The sequence below is a fragment of the Anomaloglossus baeobatrachus genome, chromosome 2 (genome assembly GCF_048569485.1).
Source record: "Anomaloglossus baeobatrachus isolate aAnoBae1 chromosome 2, aAnoBae1.hap1, whole genome shotgun sequence".
NCBI classification, from domain to species: domain Eukaryota; kingdom Metazoa; phylum Chordata; class Amphibia; order Anura; family Aromobatidae; genus Anomaloglossus; species Anomaloglossus baeobatrachus.
In genome coordinates, this window is record NC_134354.1 from 150,163,623 (window position 1) to 150,178,990 (window position 15,368).

Here is a 15,368-nt window from a genome sequence, read left to right on the forward strand (position 1 = left end):
CAATAATCAATTGAGCTCACATAGCATATAAATTAATAGATCCAATTAATATAGGAAATGCTGATGTTAGTACAGTACATTGTCTGCACAGAAAACCTTATAGATCAGGTTTATAGCAAGGATACATACAGTATCAGACTAATATGCTGTTGCTAATGCATTGTCTGCACAGAAAACCTTACTAAGTCAGATATATAGCAAGGATAAACATCAGACTAATATATAATCTATATCCAACCCTAATCATTACAAAGTTTTAAATAGATAAACAGAGCGCATTAGATATCACCCACAATTTCAATCCAGCATATGGCATATACAGGGTCTTGCGAAAGTATTCGGCCCCCTTCAATTTTTCAACCTTTTCCCACATTTCAGGCTTCAAACATAAAAGATAAAAATGTTAATGTTATGGTGAAGAATCAACAACAAGTGGGACACAATTGTGAAGTTGAACGAAATGTATTGCTTAGTTTAAACAGTTTTAAAAAATAAATAACTAAAATGTGGGGCGTGCAATATTATTCGTCCCCTTTAAGTTAATACTTTGTAGCGCCACCTTTTGCTGCGATTACAGCTGCAAGTCGCTTGGGGTATGTGTCTATCAGTTTTGCACATCGAGAGACTGAAATTCTTGGCCATTCTCCCTTTGTAAACAGTTGGAGCTGAGAGAGGTTGGATGGTGTTACGGTTGCTGCGAGCACTGGAGACTATGTCCAGATTTCTTGCTACTGCACATGTGCGAGCGCTGGAGACTAAGTCCAGATTTCTGGCTACTGCACATGTGCGAGCGCCGGAGACTAAGTCCTATCTTGGAGCCATTGCACATGTGCGGGTGACATCATCGCTGACACGAGGTCACATGTCTCTGACACCTTCTATGCCGATTGGTCGCTGGTCATGTGCTTGTGACGCCTTGCTCGGTGATAGGCCAGCATGACGTCACTCCTGTCATTCTGGCAGCGGATTGGCTCTGGTGTCCTCCATCTTGGATGAGGCACAGAGTCTATATAAGACCCTGACACACGCCGCATGGCGCTCAGTCCTCTTGGTTCATGCATAAGAGTAGACGCTCTGTGCGCGTTCCTCTAGGCATTCCTCTGTCTATGCTAGGTGAGCGCTACCGGCAGGGTAGCGTTCTTATACCTTACAGCTTTGGCTGCTGTCCGTATCCTTACCTCTTAGGGGAGCGGACATAGGCAGGTGCCTGAGGCACATGGTCTGGCTGGGCCTTGTGATTCGACTCGTAGGTGGACGTTGCCGCTAGGGTAACGTTCCTTATACTGCGTCTGGCAGTTGTTCGTATCCTCGCACACTAGGGGAGCGAACAGAGGTAGGAGCTTTGTGCGGCTTACGCTGCTGTTCGTCTCTTTTGCACCACTAGAAGAGCGGACCTAGGCAGGTGCCATATCTAGTGGTTCGTGTCCTCGCACACTAGTGGAGCGAACGCAGGTAGGAGCTTTGTGCGGCTTACGCTGCTGTTCGTCTCTTTGCACCACTAGAAGAGCGGACCTAGGTAGGTGCCATTTCGCACACATTGCCCTTGTCTCTGTGATTATTAACAGAGATCATTCCACACACCCTCCAAGTAAGGGAGGAATTGCTTTACTTACTTATTATATCCTTCTGTGAGTTAACAGAGGTATTGCTCTCTGCCATAGTCTGCAGCAAAGTCTTTGCACGGTGGACCCTGACTGTCTGATACTCCTTTAGGTTATTATCAGACAGCCCCCCGTAACATTAGGACTGAGCCAAGGGTCTGGCAGTTATGGCAGAATATCAGCAGTTACACCGTTACATACAAGTACTTGAGTCACTGCTCAAGAGTATAGAGGATAAACCTCAGACCATGGTGACAGCTGCACATGATCCTCAACTTGCTCTGCCAAACAGATATTCTGGCGATGCCAGATCATGTCGTGGTTTCATTAGTCAGTGTCAGATACACCTAGAGGTCAACTCTTCTCGCTTCTCTACGGAGAGGTCCAGAGTAGGCGTTATCATCTCCTTACTTCAGGACAAAGCCTTAGAATGGGCGACTCCCCTGTGGGAGCGCTCTGATGTGGTTACTCTGAGACATCAAGACTTTCTTGATGCTCTTAAGGCGGTATTCATGGGTCCGCAGGTTACCCATGATGCGGCTCTGAGACTGTTAGATCTATCTCAGGGTTCATTATCCACTAGTTCTTATGCCATTGCTTTTAGAACTCTGGTGGCAGAACTAGATTGGCCAGAGAAGGTGTTGATTCCTATCTTCTGGAGAGGGTTGGCAGGCTATGTCAAGGATGCTCTTGCTACTCGTGAGGTCCCTGCTTCTCTGGAGGACTTGATCACAGTAGCAACGAGGATCGATGTACGCCATAAGGAACGTAGACTCGAGGTCTCTTCCTCACGCCCTAAGCATCGGGCTATTCCAGTTGTTGAGGGTCCACTACCATCTTCCTCAGCATCTGAAACATCTCCCACTCCTATGGAGTTAGGTCATACGTCCTCCAGACTACGCAAGTCTGGTCCTCCTATATGTTACGTATGTCGTCAGGCTGGGCACTATGCCAACAAGTGTCCTAGTCGTCAGGGAAACTCCCTGGCCTAGTAACCATTAGAGGGGGGTTACTAGAGACGTCTTCTGCACCCTCTAAGTGTTGTATCCCAGGTCAGCTCTCGTTATCTGAGAATACATGGCCTATTATGGCTTTTGTGGATTCCGGAGCTGACGGGACTTTTGTGTCCTCAGGATTTGTAAAGGGACACAATATTCCCTCTATCATGTTAGAGGCGCCTATTCCTGTCCGTGTTGTTAATGGAACTATGTTGTCTGACTCCATTACATTGAGGACAGTTCCCTTGCGCCTTTCCCTGCCTCAGGGTCACATAGAGGAGATTTCTTTTCTTGTTTTGCCTGAGGGTATAGACGACGTCCTTCTGGGTCTTCCATGGCTTCGGACTCATGCTCCTCACATTGACTGGGAGTCTGACAGCATTATTAGTTGGGGTTCGAAATGTCAGTCCCGATGTCTTCCCTTACCATCTAAGGTCGTTGCGGTTGCATCAACTGATCTCTCTCCCATACCTACACCCTATTTTGATTTCGCTGACGTGTTCTCCAAACAGGGTGCTGAGGTTCTTCCACCCCATAGGCCGTATGACTGTGCCATAGACCTTATCCCAGGTTCGGTTCCACCTAAAGGCAGGGTTTACCCCCTGTCGATACCTGAGTCGGAGGCCATGTCGACCTATATAAGAGAGAGTTTAGAGAAGGAGTTCATTCGTAAGTCTGTCTCTCCCGCGGGAGCTGGGTTTTTCTTTGTTCGGAAGAAAGAGGGTGATTTGCGTCCCTGCATAGATTACAGGGGTCTCAACGCAATCACAATAAAGAACAAATACCCATTACCTTTAATTTCGGAGCTCTTTGACAGACTGAGAGGAGCTCAAGTTTTTACGAAGTTGGATCTGCGGGGTGCGTATAACTTGGTACGAATTCGAAAGGGTGACGAATGGAAGACCGCTTTTAACACCCGAGACGGTCACTATGAATACCTCGTCATGCCTTTTGGGTTATGTAATGCACCCGCAGCATTTCAGGACTTCGTAAACGATGTGTTCAGGGATTTATGGTTATCCTCAGTAGTGGTGTATCTGGACGACATCCTGATTTTTTCTCCTGATCTGGAGACTCATCGTCAGGATGTCGTTCGTGTCCTTTCCCGTTTAAGGGAGCACTCATTGTTTGCTAAACTCGAGAAATGTGTATTCGAGCAGTCCTCATTGCCTTTTTTGGGTTACATTATCTCACAAGAGGGCCTGGCTATGGATCCTGCGAAGCTCTCTGCTGTCCTGCAATGGTCTGAACCTCATTCCTTGAAGGCGGTGCAACGCTTCTTAGGATTCATAAATTATTACAGGCAGTTCATACCCCATTTTTCTACTTTGGTGGCCTTGACTAAGAAAGGTGCTAATCCCAAAGCCTGGTCTACTGAGACATCTCAGGCTTTTGAGGCAGTAAAAAGACACTTTTCAACTGCTCCCGTTCTTCAAAGACCCGATGAGAGTAAGCCCTTCCTCTTAGAGGTTGATGCCTCTTCAGTGGGTGCTGATGCGGTCTTGTATCAAAAGAACGGTGCAGGTAGAAAAAGGCCGTGTTTCTTCTTTGCTAAAACCTTTTCACCGGCAGAGAGAAACTATACCATTGGGGATAGGGAACTGCTCGCCTTGAGATTAGCCTTGGAGGAGTGGCGTCACTTGCTGGAAGGAGCGAAACATCCTTTCCAGGTCTATACAGACCATAAGAATCTGACGTACTTACAAACCGCTCAGCGTCTGAATCCTCGCCAAGCCCGCTGGTCCTTGTTTTTCTCCCGCTTTCACTTCTCCATCAACTATCTGTCTGGGAGTAAGAATAACAAGGCAGACGCCCTGTCTCGCTCTATGCTTTCTACCCAGGAAGAGATTGACGAACCTCGTCTTATCCTTCCCTCCAGGGTTTTTCATACGCTCTCCCCTGTGACGTTAGACCAAATCCCACCGGGCAAGACCTTTGTTCCGCCTGATCGACAGAATGATATACTGTCATGGGCCCACACCTCAAAGGTGGGTGGGCATTTTGGTATTAGGCGGACACGAGAGTTACTGGAGAGGTGGTATTGGTGGCCACACTTAGCCAGCCACGTCAAGAGATATGTCGGTTCCTGCTACTCGTGTGCTCGCAACCGTCCATTACGGCAGAGACCGGCTGGGCTTTTGCATCCTTTACCAGTGCCAGATAGACCATGGGAGGTGGTAGGCATGGACTTTGTGGGTGATCTTCCATGTTCACAGGGACATAGATTTGTGTGGGTCATTACGGACCATTTCTCCCGGATGGTTCATCTCGTACCGTTATCGAGAATCCCATCTTCCAGGGTACTAGCCAAACTATTCCTCAAGCATGTCTTTAGGCTTCACGGGATGCCAGATCGTATCATTTGTGATAGAGGCCCGCAATTTGCTTCCCGTTTCTGGCGAGATCTTTGTAGCCTTCTGCAAATTGAGTTGAATCTCTCTTCGGCATACCATCCGGAGACCAATGGTTTGGTTGAGCGTACCAATCAATCTATGATTATATACCTTCGACACTTTGTTGCTGAGAACCACGATAACTGGTCCTCCCTCCTACCCTGGGCAGAATTTGCCCTTAACAATTCGCTGGCTGAGGCCACTGGGCAGACACTGTTCGTACTCAATAATGGGCAACACCCTAGGGTACCGGTACCGTTTCCCGCTGCGGCACCTCCTCCTCTTGTGGCCGACTGGGCAACTAATGCCAGAGAGGTTTGGGATCGGACTCAAGAGTCGATCCAAGCAGCTAAGGACCGTATGAAGACGGTGTCCGATCGGTTTCGTCGCCCGGCTCCTGTCTTTTCTCCAGGGGACTTTGTGTGGCTCTCTGCAAAACACGTGAGACTTAGAGTGAGCTCTGTCAAATTTGCTCCTCGCTTCCTGGGTCCTTATGAGGTTCTTCAACAGGTAAATCCTGTAGTCTACCAATTGAAGTTACCCGTCCATCTTAGGATTCATGACAAATTCCATGTCTCACTGCTAAAGCCGGCTATTTTACCTCACGCTCGTGAAGTGCACTCTCCTGCCTCTGATTCCTCTCGCTCTAGCTATGAGGTACGAGCCATAGTTGGTTCTAAGATGGTTAGAGGGCGCAGGTTCTTCTTGATAGATTGGGAGGGCTATGGCCCGGAACATCGCTCTTGGGAGCCTGAGGAGGCTGTCCATGCTCCCGACTTAGTTGCCGATTACCTGCGTCGCCGGGAGGGGGGCCCTTGAGGGGGAGGTACTGTTACGGTTGCTGCGAGCACTGGAGACTATGTCCAGATTTCTTGCTACTGCACATGTGCGAGCGCTGGAGACTAAGTCCAGATTTCTTGCTACTGCACATGTGCGAGCGCTGGAGACTAAGTCCAGATTTCTGGCTACTGCACATGTGCGAGCGCCGGAGACTAAGTCCTATCTTGGAGCCATTGCACATGTGCGGGTGACATCATCGCTGACACGAGGTCACATGTCTCTGACACCTTCTATGCCGATTGGTCGCTGGTCATGTGCTTGTGACGCCTTGCTCGGTGATAGGCCAGCATGACGTCACTCCTGTCATTCTGGCAGCGGATTGGCTCTGGTGTCCTCCATCTTGGATGAGGCACAGAGTCTATATAAGACCCTGACACACGCCGCATGGCGCTCAGTCCTCTTGGTTCATGCATAAGAGTAGACGCTCTGTGCGCGTTCCTCTAGGCATTCCTCTGTCTATGCTAGGTGAGCGCTACCGGCAGGGTAGCGTTCTTATACCTTACAGCTTTGGCTGCTGTCCGTATCCTTACCTCTTAGGGGAGCGGACATAGGCAGGTGCCTGAGGCACATGGTCTGGCTGGGCCTTGTGATTCGACTCGTAGGTGGACGTTGCCGCTAGGGTAACGTTCCTTATACTGCGTCTGGCAGTTGTTCGTATCCTCGCACACTAGGGGAGCGAACAGAGGTAGGAGCTTTGTGCGGCTTACGCTGCTGTTCGTCTCTTTTGCACCACTAGAAGAGCGGACCTAGGCAGGTGCCATATCTAGTGGTTCGTGTCCTCGCACACTAGTGGAGCGAACGCAGGTAGGAGCTTTGTGCGGCTTACGCTGCTGTTCGTCTCTTTGCACCACTAGAAGAGCGGACCTAGGTAGGTGCCATTTCGCACACATTGCCTTTGTCTCTGTGATTATTAACAGAGATCATTCCACACACCCTCCAAGTAAGGGAGGAATTGCTTTACTTACTTATTATATCTTTCTGTGAGTTAACAGAGGTATTGCACTCTGCCATAGTCTGCAGCAAAGACTTTGCACGGTGGACCCTGACTGTCTGATACTCCTTTAGGTTATTATCAGACAGCCCCCCGTAACAGATGGAGAGCGTTTGTGAACAGCAGTTTTCAGCTCTTTCCACAGATTCTCGATTGGATTCAGGTCTGGACTTTGACTTGGCCATTCTAACACCTGGATATGTTTATTTGTGAACCATTCCATTGTAGATTTTGCTTTATTTTTTGGGATCATTGTCTTGTTGGAAGACAAATCTCCATCCCAGTCTTTGGTCTTTTGCAGATTCCAACAGGTTTTCTTCAAGAATGGTCCTGTATTTGGCTCCATCCATCTTCCCATCAATTTTAACCATCTTTCCTGTCCCTGTTGAAGAAAAGCAGGCCCAAACCATGATGCTGCCACCACCATGTTTGACAGTGGAGATGGTGTGTTCAGGGTGATGAAATGTGTTGCTTTTACGCCAAACATATCGTTTGGCATTGTGCCCAAATAGTTCAATTTTGGTTTCATCTGAGCAGAGCACCTTCTTCCACATGTTTGGTGTCTCTCAGGTGGCTTGTGGCAAACTTTAAACAACACTTTTTATGGATATCTTTGAGAAATGGCTTTCTCCTTGCCACTCTTCCATAAAGGCCAGATTTGTGCAGTGTACGACTAATTGTTGTCTTATGGACAGACTCTTCCACCTCAGCTGTAGATCTCTGCAGTTCATCCAGAGTGATCATGGGCCTCTTGGCTGCATCTCTGATCTGTCTTCTCCTTGTTTGAGATGAAAGTTTGAATGGACGGCCGGGTCTTGGTAGATTTGCAGTGGTATGATACTCCTTCCATTTCAATATGATCGCTTGCACAGTGCTCCTTGGGATGTTTAAAGTTTTGGAAACCAAATCCAGTTTTAAACTTCTCGACAACAGTATCACGGACCTGCCTGTTGTGTTCCTTGGTCTTCACGATGCTATATGTGCTTTACACAGAACACTGAGACTATCACAGAGCAGGTGCATTTATACGGAGACTTGATTACACACAGGTGGATTATATTTATCATCATCAGTCATTTAGGACAACATTGGATCATTCAGAGATCCTCAATGAACTTCTGGAGTTTTCTGCACTGAAAGTAAAGGGGACGAATAATATTGCAAACCACACTTTTCAGTTATTTATTTTTTAAAAAAGTTTAAAATAAGCATTAAATTTCATTTAAATTCACAATTGTGTCCCACTTGTTGTTGATTCTTCACCATAACATTAACATTTTTATCTTTTATGTTTGAAGCCTAAAATGTGGGAAAAGGTTGAAAAATTGAAGAGGGGCGAATACTTTCACAAGGCACTGTATATGATTAGCCATGTGGAAATACGTTTTACCATCAATGATTACATGTAGGTATATGTGTTAATACAGTCAACTACAGCTGCTTTCTCCGGTATCCAGAGCAGTTCTGCTCCTCTTCTCAGTGACACAACCGTTCTTCACACTCTTTGAGTCACCCTATGCTCTAAGTGTGAGCTGGAAGTCTCATTTACATAATTTATGCTATGAAGTCTCCTTCTTAAGGGTACTTTACACGCTGCGACATCGCTAGCGATTGCTAGCGATGTCGAGCGCGATAGCTCCCGCCCCCGTCGCTCGTGCGACATTTGGTGCTCGCTGCCGTAGCGAACATTATTGCTACGGCAGCGTCACATGCACATACCTGGTCAGCGACGTCACTGTGACCACCGAACAATCCCTCCTTCAAGGGGGAGGAGCGTTCAGCGTCATAGCGACGTCACTAAGCGGCCGGACAATAGAAGCGGAGGGGAAGAGATGAGCGGGATGTAACATCCCGCCCACCTCCTTCTTTCCACATTGCCGGTGGACGCAGGTAAGGAGATGTTCGTCGCTCCCGCGGTGTCACACATAGCAATGTGTGATGCTGCAGGAACTACGAACAACATCGTACCGGTGGCTGCAGCGATATTAAGGAAATGAACGACGTGTCAACGATCACCGTTTTGGAACGATTTTGCGATTGTTGATCGTCGCTCATTAGTGTTACACGCTGCAATGTCGCTACTGGCGCCGGATGTGCGTCACTAACGACGTGACCCCGACGCTATATCGGTAGCGATGTTGCAGCGTGTAAGGTACCCCTTAAACTTACATCGTAAAAGCCACTTCTAGGTCACACAGAGCGCAATGTTAGCCGGAGAGTCTGAAGAGCGGTGCCATCACTGAGAAAAGGAGCAGAACGGTGCTGGATCTTCAAGGTGGCGGTAGGTGACTACATTAACATACACAATCCAGAAAAAAAAGAGAAAAAAAAAAATATAGGCACTTCACAAAACCATATTATGTCATCCACTTCAATGGTGCTCAATGGCAGAAAATGGCTGTTACCCATATATAGTAGTATGACAGTCACTACCATACTGCTTTTTTAAAGAGAACCTGTAATCAGGATCAGGTTTGTTAAAAGAAAGGTTTGGGCATTATGGTGCCATTACCCTGATTCCATAGGTGCCTTCAGTGTACCAATCCGAAGGCTGGTTGTTTTAATTACATTTAAAGTTTGTTTTTTCTAAGCTCTTCGTGCATTAGGGTGGCACTGTGGGGCCGGACTGTGGGTGGGGTCTTCAGCTCTGCCCCGACCACCCACAGCCTCTGGTGTCCATAACTTCTTATTATTTAAGTTTCAGCGCACACTGATTCTGAAGCGTACAGTGCATAAAAGTCTAAAACTGACCAAGTGCAGAGTCTAAACCATCTCTGCAATAGCATCTAACATCACCACTAACCTGTTCTGGCTCTGGATATCTTTTCTACGCAACATTTATTGCTTTTATTTTTGTTAGGTTTTAAACTAATGTAACGTTGCATTATTTTGTGCAACAAGAGCTTCATGGTTTCTATAGCCATGGCCAATCAGCTACATGCAAGTCGTAGATCACCAAGCACAATGCCAGGCATCAGATGGAGTGGTGTAAGGCTCTTTGTGAAGCAGTGGATATGTGTTCTGTGGAATGATCAATCACACACTTCTACATCTGGAAGCTGACAGATGAGTTTCTGTTTGGTGAATGCCAGGAGAACAATACTTGAATGACTGCATGTTTTGGATTGTTTTTCAAGGGTTGATTTAAATCCCTTAGTTCCAATGAATGGAGATCTTAATGCTTCAGCATACTAAGCCATTTTGGACAGTTGCAGCTTTCAATTTCGTAGGAACAGTTGGGAGAAGAACCTTTTCTGTTAGGGCAGGAGAGTGCCTCAGTGCACAAACCAACGTCCATAAAGGCATGTTTTAGGTGAGATTAGTGTGGAAGAACCTGACTGAACTGTCCAGACCCCTGACCCCAGCCCCATAAAACACCTTTAGGATCAACTAAAAGGTAGGGAAGGGGCCGTATCCTCTACTCCAATATCAGTTCCTGACCTCAAAAATGTTCTTCTAGATGAATGGGAAATATTCCCACAGACATCTCCAAGACCTTGTAGAAAACCTTTACATAAGAGTGTAATTTGTTTTATTTGTAAAGGGGAGACACACTCCGTATTCTTGCCTATGAGTTTAGCATGGAAGGTCATAAAAGATCCTGTTTTTGACTGTGCAGATGTCCTAATACTTGTGTCCATGCCATGTACATTTTGCTTGCGAAAAAATTATAAATGCATCTAAATCTATTTGATCATCTGCAGAAAACATCAAACTTACTTTACAGTCTATCATATATAATATATGTGAATATGAGGCAGACAAGGTCTGATGCATTCCCACTCATGTTCTATACAAGACTTTTATTCTATTGTGATTGACAAGAGCGGCCTTCAAGCGTTGACAAGATATTCTCTGCCACGTGATATTTCCAAGCACGTCTATGAGTCACAAATGACAAATCAGTAAGATAAACTATAAAAGAGCAAATACATGACCATTAGATCTGAAACTTCATTATAACCTCAACATTCAACATCCAAATTGCATAAATTATGAAACAGATCTTTGAGTCCCGATGAGGCTGGAGTATTTACATGAAAATCCAAGTGAGCAATGAATGTTTCTTGGAAATTGTTACTTGCATGATATTAAAAAGAGCATTGTGAGAGCTGGAGTAATAAGACATGCTAATCGTATTATCAAGAAGGACAATCTTTACAATGGATTATACAGATGAGGATCTTCAAAATAAGTACACCAGCCTCATCGGGTCCAAAATGCCTATTTATTAATAATGTATGCTGCTTATATTGTAAAATTTGGTGACTAATGTGCTCCAAGGTTAATAGTTGAAGGAAAGGTTGAAGGCAACAGATAGTCAAAATTCAGGTTCCCTTCACCAACCACTAGGAGGAGCTTTAGGCTGCTTTCACACATCCGGTTTTTCTTCTGCGGCACAATCCGGCACTTTGCAGGAAAATCGCAACCAGTTTTTTTTGCTGCCGGTTGCGATTTTCCTGCATAGACTTTAATTAGTGCCGCATTGTGCCGCATGGCCTTGCGTTCCATCCGGTTTTTGCCGCATGCGGCAGATTTAGCCGATGCGGCGGCCGGATGAAACGTTGCCTAGCACGTTTTTTCGTGCGGCAAAAAAACCCGCATCGCGCCGCATTCGGCCGCTGCGGCGCATTTTTCAATGCATGCCTATGGCGGCCGGATGCGGCGCGATGCGGCAATAACCGCATCCGGCCGCCGCATGCGGTTTTTGCCACTGCGCATGCTCTGTAGCATGCCGCAAGCGGCAAAAACCGGACTGGCCGCAAAGGAAAAACTTATGCAAAGGATGCGGTGTTTTCACCGCATCCGTTGCATAGCTTGCACAGCCGGATTGAGCCGCAGAGCTCAAGCCGGATGTGTGAAAGCAGCCTAAGAGCTCATGTAAGACGTTTTTATCTAGGTAACTGTCTAAATATTAGCCCAGCTAATAATGGCTAAAGTCAAAATGTTATTGTTTAAAGGGGTTGTCTGGTTAGGATATATATTGATGACCTATCCTCAGGATAGATTGTAAACATCAAATTGATGGAGGACTGACACCCAACACCCCCCACTGATCAGCTGCTACAAGCTCTGGAGCACCCAGATGTGAACACATTGAACTGAGCTGTACTGGGCAGCTTCATGCAGTGTGTAGTGGCTGCTGCAGGGTAGTACAGACCGCTCCTTTTCAAAAGAGCCAACAGTGGCCACTACACAGGACCGGCTTTAGACAAAGTTGGGCCCTAAATGCTCACATATTACACCATCAACACTCAAGCATTTAGGTTGCATTACATACGCTGTGTTCAGACCGCTATATGAGCATGGTCAACAATATTAAAGTCATTTGGCGCTTGTTTTCTGGCCTCTTTACACGGGATGACGAATAATGATGGGCACAGAGCGATTACTAATAGATCTATCTGCTCCTTACAGTATCATGTTATCAGCAGCACTTCTGCAGTTTGCATCTGGCGATGTGCTGCGGCGAACAATGATTTTTGTTCCGCCATAATCAATCCAATCACCCGATGAATGAGCGACATTTTACTTGTTCGTTGGGCAATTGCCACCATGTTTACTCCTATGAACTCCAGTCTACACTGCCGGGATTTATAAATGTTGATGTTTTTTACAAACAGTATGTGACACAAACACTGTACGTTACACACATATATGTACACACACACAGTTATAAACTGAGCGCACATACACATATGTATACACACAAATAGCACACCTGTATGTATACACCGAGTACACACACACACGTGCCAGACATGCAATAAGGAAAAACCAAGTCAGCTCACCTGTTCAGTGCACAGTCAGAAGGCTTAAAAGCTGTAATTATATATATATATATATATATATATATATATATATATATATATATATATATATATTAGATAGATAGAGGAGACCAGCATTTGTCATATTCATAAAAACATAGGTTTATTGATCCAAGTTAAAATCCAAATAGAAATATAGATGAATATTTACCATGGTACAGAGCAAGACACAGAGGGAACTACAAAAGCAACATGTTTTTGAGGTCAGAAGCATGTTGCTTTTGTAGTTCCCTCTGTGTCTTGCTCTGTACCATGGTAAATATTCAATATGACAAGTGCTCATTTCCTTTGGAATATATGCTACAGAAACGCGTGTATACACTGCACCGAGCACATACACACAAACACACATATATATATATATATATATATATATATATATATATATATATATATACACAGAGCACCTTCATATACAGTTGAAACCAGAAGTTTACATGCACTATCTAAAAAGACACATAGGCACGTTTTTCTCACTATCTGACATGAAATCAGAATCAACTTTTCCCGTTTTAGGTCAATTAGGAACCAAAATGATTTATATTTGTCAATTCCAGAATAATGAGAGAGAATGTTTTAAGGCATTTTGTATTACTTTCTGTAAAGTCAAAAGTTTTCATACACTAAAGGGGGCTTTACACGCAACGACATCGCTAATGAGATGTCGTTGGGGTCACGGAATTTGTGACACACATCCGGCCTCGTTAGCGACCACTAACGATCAAAATTATTCACCTAATCGTTGATTGTTGACAAGTCGTTGTGATCCCAAATATCGTTGCTGTTGCAGGACGCAGGCTGTTCATCGTTTCTGAGGCAGCACACATCGCTATGTGTGACACCGCAGGAACAAGCAACATCACCGTACCTGCGTCCTCCGGCAACGAAGTGGGCGTCACGTTCTTTCAGCTGCTCTCCACCCCTCCGCTTCCATTGGACGGCTGCCGTGTGACGTCGCTGTGATGCCGCATGAACCGTCCCCTTAGAAAGGAGCGGTTCACCGGCCACAGCGACGTCGCTAGGCAGGTAACTCCGTGTGACGGGGACTAACAATATTGTGTGCCACGGGCAGCGATTTGCCCATGACGCACAAATGACGGGGGCGGGCGTGTAAAGCAGCCTTAAGAGTACCATGCCTTTAAACAATATGGGACAGCCCATATGATAATAATAATAATAATAATTTTATTCATTTATATAGCGCTATTAATTCCACAGCGCTTTACATACATTGGCAACACTGTCCCCATTGGGGCTCACAATCTAGGTTCCCTATCTGTATGTCTTTGGAGTGTGGGAGGAAACCGGAGTACCCGGAGGAAACCCACGCAAACACGGGGAGAACATACAAACTCCTTGCAGATAGTGTCCTTGGTGGGATTTGAACCCAGGACCCCAGCGCTGCAAGACTGCAGTGCTAACCACTGAGCCACCGTGCCGCCCTGATGATGTCATGTCTTTGGAGCCTTTTGATAGGTTTATTGGCAACATCTGAGTTAATTAGAGACACACCTGTGGATGGATTTCTAATGCACACCTGAAACACGGCTTCTTTGTGTAGCATCATGGGAAAGTCAAAAGGAATCAGCCAAGATCTCAGGGGATGTCTTTACGCACTCAAGGTGTATACTAAATCATTGACGTCGCACTAATTTTACTTTCCTACATTTTTTACACAATTCTAAAAAACGGTAATTTTATCAGCTAGAAAAAATGCCTGCAGGTTAATCGGCAGTATGGTTCATAATAGTTTCAGTAGCGCAGCAGTTTCTCTGTGCTGCTCTATCTGCAAAAATGCTACAAACAACATATTTGTATTGTGTATAAAAACAAAAGCAAGAATATAATAGTATGTCGGGCTGTGCCGTGAAACCACATACTGAGATTATATATATATATATATATATATATATATATATATATATATATATATATATATATATATATATATATATATATATATATATATATATATATATATATATATAGCTTGACTGTATTTCTTTGGAAAGGCATGTGCAGAGACCTGTATGAATCCATATTTGTCTTGAGGCACTGTTTTCTCTCATAGTATAGGATATATTGTACATACCATGATTATTTTCCCCACGGAATCCATCCATTGCATAACAATCATAAGATGCAAAACTGTACAGTTAATGCTAACATGTATAAAGTTGGCTGGAGTGTTGACAAACTTAACTGTCCAGTAAGTAAAGCGACTTTAAAGACAAAAGGTCCCCTTTAAAAAGACAATAAATGATCATTATATGATTGAAAAAAAAAAGAATAAATAAATAACATAGCCAAGGTTGCAAGTTTCATTACAATTGGTCGCTTTTTAGTTCTTTTTAATTCATAAATTTGCAACCATGCAAAAAAAAAAAAAAAATGGCCAATACAGTGACACATTTGATATTGCTGTAATGCAATTAGTTGGTGGAGCAGAAATAAACCAGCTCGTAAATTAGGAAGCAAAACTCCTGTGATAGGCCTTAAGGGGGCTTTACACGCTGCGACATCGCTAATGCGGAATCGTTGGGGTCATGGAATTTGTGACGCACATCCGGCCGCATTAGCGATGTTGCTGCGTGTGACACCGATGAGCGATTTTGCATCGTTGCAAAAACGTGCAAAATCGCTCATCGGTGACATGGGGGTCCATTCTCGATTATCGTTACTGCAGCAGTAACGATGTAGTTCGTCGCTCCTGC

General features: G+C 45.0%; 1 protein-coding gene across 5 annotated transcripts in view; it reads right to left on the minus strand.

The window, feature by feature from the left end:
* CDKL5 (cyclin dependent kinase like 5) overlaps positions 1-15,368 on the minus strand; it is a 482,986-nt gene that overhangs the window by 365,949 nt on the left and 101,669 nt on the right. The window contains exon 3 of one of the 5 annotated variants that reach the window (XM_075335444.1): positions 12,616-12,638. The exons of the other annotated variants lie outside the window; for them this stretch is intronic. The gene's annotated coding sequence lies outside the window, so the exon portion shown is untranslated. The remainder of the gene's footprint in view (positions 1-12,615; positions 12,639-15,368) is intronic. 5 annotated transcript variants of the gene reach the window in all.